Raw genomic sequence first — 10,049 nt, forward strand, 5'->3', positions numbered from 1 at the left:
GATGAGTCAGGTAAAATCCTTTTCAACATTTTTTCTATTTTAATTTTTTTGTTATTTTTCCATCGTCTCAAAACTGATAGTAAAAAATTTCAAATGCAGATGTGGGTCCACAGCGACCAGCCGCTCTCCGGCCTTACGAGAGGAAGCAACCAGTTGCACCTGCGCCAGCCCCACAGGACGAATCAACAGAGGTTTTGGCCGAGTTGGAGGGTCATCTCGAGTGCTTGACAGGAGATATTCCTAAGACCACTATAGACGACATTCCTTGTCGACTTCAACGCTATGTGATTAGGGTCCCGAGACCTTTTAGGAGGTTCCTTTGCAAGGTGGCCCATGCAGTGGTTTCTTATAGAGATCATCACCAGTGATAGGATGATCGCCTATTGTGGGCACATGTGACATTTTTGTTTTTTGTACTTATCATTTTTGCCGATCATAAGGTGTTTTTCAACCTATGATCGAGGATGATGTATTTTTTGACACACTCCTATATATATATATATCACTATTACCAGCTTATCTTGTAAATCATGTTATGGAATGGTTTTAAATGTACATGTATGATTATTGCAAATGTCTATTTAACATTCGCGAAGCAATTGCATCTGCTAATGTATTTAAAGATCTTGGAATATGCTGATATTCAATATAATCAAATTCACGTTCCAAGAGACGCACTCTAAAAAATAATCTCAATAACACTAGATTTCTAATGGCATACACTCTATTAAGTTGTAATACAACGAGTTCAGAATCTAACCTCACTATCAAAATCCGAATCCCAAATGAAATAGATTCAAATAATAACTCAATCACTGCACTATACTCGGCAATGTTGTTCGTTGTTTGACCGAGGCTTACCCCATGCATAGATACTAACTCGTCAGAGGGCGAATAGATAACCAAAGCTGTGGAAGAGATGTTCTGTGTATTACGAGAAGCACCATCAGTGAAACCAATGTATGTTTGGAGAGGCATCGACATCTGCAATATCAAGAGTAAAACCAAGATAAGCAGGAATAATGACGAAAAACACTCTCTAAGCTAAGCACACTGTTTAAACTAAAACACACCAGCTAGAAAGAAAAACTATCCTAACTAAAAATCTCCATACCCATTCTTTTAAGCATAATACCTCTTCAAGTAAAGGCTGTTTCTGGGTTTACCCAAAGAGTCCCCGTCAAAGTCTACCAATTCATAGGCCCCTTTGGCTAGCTTTCGCTTGACAACATAGGGACCATGCCACATAGGAACGAATTTTCCAGCGCCTAATTTATCATGAGCTTGATCGTAAACTAAGACTAGATCTCCTTCAGAAAAATTTCGAGGGGTCACATTTCGATCATACTGAGCTTTCATTCGTTTTGCGTGAGTCTCGATCACCAATGATGCATCATGTCGATTCTCATCTAATTGAGGCAGGTATAACAAACGCTTTTCCTCTTCAGAAGTGGCTGGAAGTAACTCGATGGCCATTTGCAGTGACGGGATTTCGCATTCAATGGGTAACACAACTTCCAAACCATAGACTAGTTGGAAAGGAGTGAACCCTGTTGATGTTTTTACTGAAGTTCAGTACGCCCAAAGCGCTGAAAATAGCATGTTGTGCCAATTCGACCAATGAATCCCAATGATTCGTCAGATCATGATAACTAAAACTTTTTTGATGGATTCAACCAGACCATTCGCTTGTGGATAATAAGGGGTTGAACTATCGTGATGTAAACCAAGCTGGCCTGTAAGTTCGGTCATCATAACGTTTCGAAAATGACGTCCATGATCAGTGATGATTGCTTGCGGGACACCAAACCTAGCAATTATATGATTGAATACGAAAATTGCAGCTGTCTTGCCGTCTGCCTCAAATGTAGGCATCGCCTTGGCCCACTTAGTAAAATAATCTACCGCAAGGATGATATACGCATGCCCCCCAGCCGAGTGAGGGTTACATGTAATAAAATAGATACCCCATTTTGAAAAAGGACCAATGGCAATTATAGGGTGGAGAGGAGCAGGTGGAGCGCACATCTTACGATCAAAAATTTGGCAGTTGTGGCATTTTCGGACCGCCGTAATACAATATTTAAATAAAGACGGCCAGAAGTAGCCAGCGCGCAATATCTTTTGGGTTGTGGCAAACCCAGACATATGACCGCCACACACTCCAGAGTGACAATCATTTAGAACCCTTTCAGCTTCCTCGTGTGTTAAGCAACATCGAAAAATGGAATCCTCCCCACGGCGATAAAGAGTATCTCCAATAATCCTGAATTGTTGGGACTGGAATCAAATTTTTCGACGTTCTAACCTTGAAATTTCTAGGCGAAAGGATTGGGTGTGGATATAAACGATGATACCCCCATACCACGGATCTAAAGTGCTGATTAGAAACAAGGATTCGTCCGCAATGACCTCCTCCGCCATAGTTTCTGTGTCAGCACGCGGGAAGTCACACATTAACTCCGCAAAAACTAAAGATTTCTTAGAATTAGATTTCTCAAATTCCAAGTCAAACTCCTGCAAGATAACGATCCATTTAGAGTACCTGCCCCCTAGCAATTGCTTGGTCAAAATGTAGATCATAGGGTTGCAATCCGAAATTACCGTAGCTTTACGTAGTAGAATGTAGTGACAAAAACGTTGGACAACTTGAACAACTGCCAATGCCAATTTCTCCACATGTGAGTATTTTAGCTCAGTTGGATTTAAAGTTCGACTAAGGTAATATATCACATGTTCAGTTCCGAATTCATCTTCCTGAACTAAGACCATTCCAATGGTGGAATGAGAGGCGGCGAGATACAAGAAGTAATCCTGGTTGTAGTTGGGAGGATGCAACAACGGTGCATGGGTCAACGCGTGTTTGAGTGCATCAAAAGATTTCTAAGCTATCTCATCCCAATAGAATGGAGTATTTTTCTTCAACAACTGGGTGAAACCCTTTGTAACCTCGGCGTAGTTAGGAATGAATCGTCGTAAACAGTTTGCTTTCCCTTGCAAACTTTGGAGTTGGTGAAGACTCGAAGGAGGAGGCAATTTGATGATATCTTCGACCTTCGAGGGATCAACGCGAATGCCGGATTTCGAAACTACAAACCCCAGCAATCGACCCATTTCTATACAGAAGACACATTTTTGTGGGTTCAACCGAATACGATAATGCCTACACCTCATAAAGATTGCTCGTAAATGGACAAGGTGATCAACTCGATGTAATGAATGAGTAGGCAAGTCATCGAGATAGGGTTGCACAATGTGCTTGATGTCATCAAACGCATAAGACATTGTCCTTTGAAAAGTTGCTCCGACATTCTTAAGCCCAAAAGGTAACTTGCGATAAGAAAATGTCCCCCATGGACAAATGAAAGCCATTTTTGGTCGATCGGCAGGTAGAATATTGATTTGATTGTATCCGGAAAAACTGTCCATGAAGGAGAATATTTCGCTGCTGGCACAATCATCAATGGTTTGATCGATATAGGGAGTTGGGTAATTGTCCTTTGGACAGGCTCGACTAATATCCCTATAGTCGATGCATATTCTTATTGTTCCCTGCTTTTTGTTAACCGGAACAATATTCGATACCCAATCTGTTAACGGGATCTGATAAATGAAACTTGCTTTCAATAATTTTTCAACTTCTGCTTTAATTGCAGCAGCTTTTCGTGGGTGAATCTGACGCAAACGTTGACGGACAGGTTTAGCGTCCGGGTAAGTCTTGATCTCATGAACAACAATCACGGGATCAATTCCTGGCATTTCCTCATAGGACCAGGCAAACACGTCATGGAATTCTTGAAATAGGGCCTTATATAGCTGAATTTCGTCATCTGTACATGAGGCACCTATATGAATGTTCTCAATAATTCTGGGCTTAACCGAAATGTCAATAGGAATAGTTCGAGAGATATTTCCCAAATTTAACTCTGAATCGGGATGTTTCATTGGATTCTGAGGTTCCTTGACATATTCAGTTGTAAAAATTGATGAGAAATCATTTTCAAAACGATCATCCTCAGGTAAAAACGAAGATCTGTGATGGAGATCTTCCCATGGTAAATCATCTACACATAGGATTTCACGAATTTGCTCATCAGAGTGAACAAGTTCATAAAACGTGGTTAAATCCGAGGTTGATGTGAAAAGTGATTCCTCACGGACCACATTCATTAAGTCATTTTCGGTTGAAGATGGGTCGGCAAACGACTGCACGGCTTCATAGGCAATTTCATATGGACTCAAAGGCATGGCATTACCAAATGAGTCTATCTCAGATTCAGAAGGAACAATCCAAGGATCATCATAAACAATGGTGTCGGATGTAATCATATGAACAGTTGCAAATGAAGACGATGCGTTGATTGGAGGAAAAGGAAAAGTTCCCAGTAAACCGGCATCTTTAACTAGTCCTACTCCAACATCCTTATATGGGATAGTCGTTTTACCGACATGCTGAATACTCTCCGAAGAGGCTGGGTCGGACGAAAATTAAGCCAGCTGGTCTATTGTTACGATCTTTCCATTGTTTGGAAACTTTATTACTCGAAAGACCGATGAAACGACCGCTGTCATAGCGTAAGACCAACTTCGACCCAAGAGAAGGTTGTAATCTAGAGGGGCATGAACCACCTCCACATCTAGAATAACGATTTTTCCTTCAACCCCTATAGGCAAATCCTGTAGAATGCCAAAAGGATGAAACCCACGGCCATCAAAGGCCTTTAGAATCGTCGGGGATTGATTTAGCGAAGGAGAACCAAGCGATCTCCAACACTGTATCGACATAATACACGTTGAGGCTCCCTCATCAATTACAGTCCGATGAATAGGCCTGTTTTTTACTATCACTGGTATCTGGAAAGCCATTTGATGAGGTAAACGCAGTGTACTATTTTCTAGATCGAAAATCATTAGGTTCGAGTCCTGAACATCAACAGCTCTTATAGCCGACAAAATTAATTTACGTTGTGCTGGACATGATTTCAGCACTTCCAAATCCGACACGGATGAGGGTAAAACAGCTAAATCCTCAACAATGTTATAATTCTGAGCCGCTCACGCATGTGGATTGAAAGCTGACTTTCAAAGTATACCCTTAGCGGGCGGTTTGATTACCAAGTCTGGATTAGGTTTCTCGAACTGTAGTGGATCGGAACTGCGAGCTAAGGTTGATGGATTAGAATGAGAAGATTCTGCTTCTTTACCATCAACAGGACTTTTACTACCATAATCTTGTGATCGAGTCGCAATCCTAAGATGGGACATCATCAGTATGGGTTCTTCATTGGCATTCAAGGATGAACCTATCATCTTACTGTCTTGAGCCGAAAAAGGATCCTTCAAAACAACAGGAGTTTAGGAACCCTTGACAATCTTCGCAACCTCTGCACGATGAGGGCAGTCTCTTGTAAAATGGTCATCGTCACAAATGAGACAAGGATAACAAGGTTGGTGGTTTTCATCATTGGATTCCACCTTTTCAGGTTTCTCCTTTGAACTTTTGTCCGTTTTATTCTTCTTTCCTTTCTTCTTCCCACTGGATTTTGATTTGGCTATAGATGACTCTACAACGTGAATATTGGCGGAGATCTCTGTAGACGAATCTGCTGTTGGGGAATCAAGCAAGGTTATGATAAGGGAATAATTCTTGGAAGACTTCTTCTTACTTTTAGTGTTAACCGTGCCAATCATACCATCGGCGGCATGAGATCCCGAAGGAGCTGTAGTGATTTGATTTTGCTTGGGAAGATCGGGGATTTTTTCATGTAACGTACCTGACTGAGTATAGACCAAGTCAAGGTACTGTGCTTGAGCAATTACTTGCTCCTTAGTAACAACTCCGACTTTAGCAACATCTTCAGTGATCTTTGGCAAAAAAGATTTTACAAACCACTCGGCTAAGATCTGATCCGGAATAAATGCCTTCACTAAACGCCGTCGACGTCTCCACTCTTGAATATGATCTGAAATGTAAGTTGATGTTGATTGTTTTAGAGAAGTTAACAATTCCGTGCCATTGTCATATCGGACTGGCAACTGAAAATGAGTTAAAAATGAGGTAGCTAACTGACTAAAATTATAAAAAGTGCCTCGCGGTAACTCAATGTACCACTTGGCCGCGAGACCAATTGGAGTGCGCTGGAAAAGTCTAAGATGGATTGAATCATCTGTAATGGAGTTAGATGCACACCAAAGGTGGTAAGTCATCACATGGTTCGACGGGTCCTCTCTTGATTTACCTTCGAACTTGGGAATGTCAGTGGGCAACTTATTCAGCATTGGCGGCCAAAACGGAGGATAATTAATGGGATCGTTCGTTAGGCGCGACAAGTCAGGTAAGTCCAAAGTTGCGATAAACAGTAACTGCCGATTAGGATCCCTAAAACTCTGGGTCATGAGACCATCCCCAGGAGGAGGATATCCAGGATAACTAGGAATAGGAATCGCGTTCGGGATATTGTATCCTCTCGGAAAACCAAGATTAACCGGACCGTACTGGAGTTGTTGAGGTTGTTGATAAGTGTACCCAGGGTACGGTTGATACTGATAGAGTGGCTGCTGCACAACAGGACCAAATTGGTACTGTCCCTGGTACGATTGATAAGTAAATTGTGGTTGACTTGTGACAACCGTACTTGAACCAGGTTGTCCTACAGGTATCCGAACCGAAGTTTGAATCATAGATCCAGACGATGGTAAATATGTTTGAGGAGTAGATACAGGAACAGTAGAAACCGGAGCTGTCGATACTCCAGAAGTAGGTGGGGTAGATTGAACAGATGTTGCAGCAGTTATAGCAGTCATTTGAGGCGGAGCATGAGGTGTACTAGGCCCAGGCTGAGAAACTACCGAAGGTATAGAAGTTTGAATGTTAGACTGGACTGGTTGCTGGAGTGTACCAGAAACTAAGGGTTGTCCAGTTTGAGATGACAACTGTACACTTGGCTGCAATACCTGTTGAGCTTGCGATAGATCCCACACTACATTCATTCCGGGGTACTGACCCATAACTGGTTGAGAATACTGAGGACTATAACTCTGTTGAGGGTAAGATTGATAATTGAAAGGTACATTTCCCATTCCTTGAACATACGTTTGACCGGAGGGTGGTTGGAAACCTTGGTTCGAGTATTGTCCTTGGGGTTGATACCCTTGAGGCACATACTGATACTGGGGTTGACCTTGAGGTATAAATTGATACTGGGGTTGACCTTGGGGTACATATTCAGTCTGGGGTTGACCTTGAGGAATGTACTGTCCCATAGGTATGTACTGTCCTTGAGGTTGCCCCCCAGATGCAAACTGTGTACCTTGAGGTTGCCCCCCAGGCGTTAATTGAGGCTTCCCCCCAAGCGGTAACTAGCCACCTTGAGGTTGAGGATTGGGAATAGAACCTGACATCATGAGAATGTCTTCTACGCTCAACGGCTTAGTACCATTGTTTCCAATTAATAACCCTTGCTCAATGGGTTGAGGAGATGCTCCCGAAAAAGTACCAGAAAGTGACTGATACCCGGAGGGAACAGAAGGACCGCCGTACAAAAAAGATTGGGGCGATTGAGTAAACATGGATGACTGTCCTGACATATTTACGAGAGTATAAAAACCTCTAGGTGTTGGGTGATAAGGAGCACGAGGTGGTGAAAAACTTAACCCTGAGTTTTCTAAAAAATTAGTCAAAGAAAGATACCAAGAACTGCTCCTAGGTGGACTGTAAAAAAATTGATTCACGCTCCCTTAGTTCAATAACAGGTTGATTTTCAGGGATAGGGATGCTTATTTATTCTTCCGGAGCAAGTTCTTCAATAGCAATAAGTCCAGAAGGAAGATCTTGGGTGATTACTCTTTCTACCCTAGGTGAACCAGGACCACTAGAAGTTGGAGAAACAAACCCCGATGTCGGAGTAGCAGCAAATTCACTTTCAGGCTCGGATATTTCAGGTTCTTCACCTATATCACTAGTATATGAAAAGATACCAGCAATTTCGAAAACAGACACTGACTATGGATTATAATCTGCTACTAACAGTTGAAAATCAGGATGTACTATCAAAGAAGATTCTCCTTCCTTAGGTGACCCAACTCTACTGTCTCTAGGAGTTACGAGGACTTTCAAACCTTCAAGCTGGCTCGGTACTTCCTCAGGAGGTTGGCCTCGAAGTCTACAGGACTTCCTCAGTAACTCAGCCACATTTACAATCTCAGGAGACTGGCCCCGAAGTCTACGGGACTGTCTTGGTAATTCAGCCACAGTTGAAAACTTTTAACTTCTTCACACGCAAACAAAGTAAAATCTCAATGAAAAGCACCTAAAGTCTCTAAAGAACCAAACAAATTTGAATCACACGCCTAAAGAATCTAAGAGATCAAACACACACAAACAGTAACTTTCCATACTGAAAACACTAGTTGGTGATGAAATCCAACGTCGCAGAGTTCAATACAGAAACGGCGGTTGGAACAGTTACCCCGACAACCTACTTAATGAATAGGCTGGCACAAGTTCCTCCACTTAACCGTCTCGAGTGAAGTGAACCCCCCAGAAAATCCAAGTGAGTCTAGCCGACGTCTGCTCCAGGTACAGTGGGATCTTCCCACCACTGTCACCTCAGGAAGAGTCCTAAAGAATACGGCCACTAAGGTTACCAACTGAAACAAATATACCTGGGGGAATAGTCTACGATCAGATACGCACGCAAGGGCAGAGTAGCAAGCTCAATCCCCTTGAAGGCTCCTTGACATAATCCAAGGTTTACCAACAAGTGACCCCAGGCTCCTCGACAATGGTTAATCCGAGGTTTACCATTTTTAATACGTGAATATCTGGCGTTGTTCCCAATGAGTAAGGATTGATTCCCACACTGGTTCGGACACGATCTCGTGCTTCTCCTTTAAGAGGAGCTTTCCCAGAGCATAAATGCAACAATTGGATTTCTTCCCTACCACAAGATACAACTAATTGTTTGTTTTTACTGTCTTGGAGAGTTAATTACTCTCCTACTCCAAGACACTAGCCTAAGCTAAGTTGGTGTATCAGAGCCCTAAAAAAAAAAACATTACTAGGTGAATTTTACTTTAAGCGTTAATTTTAGTGGTTTTTGTTTAAGTCCAAAGGTGCGGAGATGAAACTTGTGGTATGAAGACTCGACTCAAAATCACTAAAAATGCACCTAAGATGATTTAAACAATCTTTTTCTCTTCGATAAACGTCTAAACTAAGAAAGAGTTTGAGAATGCAAATACTTTGTAAAAACAAATCTTTCTCAATTCAACAAATTAAAATAAGAGTTTTTGTCCTTTTCCAATGCACTCAAAACGAGACAAATAGTTATTTCACAAAAATTTACCCTTTTCGTTTCAAAGCACTCAATCACTACAAAACAAACTTTTTTCCAAAAGAGATTTTTATATTTTTAAATAAAACACTCAAAACTATGAAAATAACTAACTTTGAGATCTACAAATTATAAAAACCTATTTGAAGTCAAAGCCTACTAAAAGTATTTTTAAGGATGTTTTACTTAGCTAGATGTAAGCTAAGGACCAATTTATGCAGAATCACAAATAAGTCAAGAACAACCAATTTTGTTTTCTTTTTGAAAATGAAAATACAAACTCTCAAACACAAGCTTTTCGAAGTTTTGTAATGAGAAAATTCAAAGCGAATTCCTCAACAAGGGGAGATTTCATAAATGGTCAGACTCGTAAGAAAGTTGGTTGACACTAAGGTGATCTGAAGTCCCTACAGCTTCTAAGCTCAGGGCCGCTACAAAACCAAAATGAAAAACAGACCCAACAAGCAAAACTCCTAGGAATTTCACTTAAAACCCTAACACTAACGAAATCAACCTAAGGAAAGCTTCTGACAAGTTATATGCAGGTCTGAGCAGTGGATAACAATTTCTAAACAAACACTAAGCTGACTAACAGAGGAAATCTTAGGGTTTTTCAAAATTTTGACAGGGTCCACAGGCCCACAGTTGACACAGGTGCGGTCCCGCTCTGTGCTAAAAGCCAAGCTGCGGGTAGGTACGCACTGTGTCAAACGA

Source organism: Pinus tabuliformis, chromosome 6 (genome assembly GCF_031772625.1).
Source record: "Pinus tabuliformis cultivar Carrire ecotype Pingquan chromosome 6, CPIR1, whole genome shotgun sequence".
Classification (NCBI taxonomy): Eukaryota; Viridiplantae; Streptophyta; class Pinopsida; order Pinales; family Pinaceae; genus Pinus; species Pinus tabuliformis.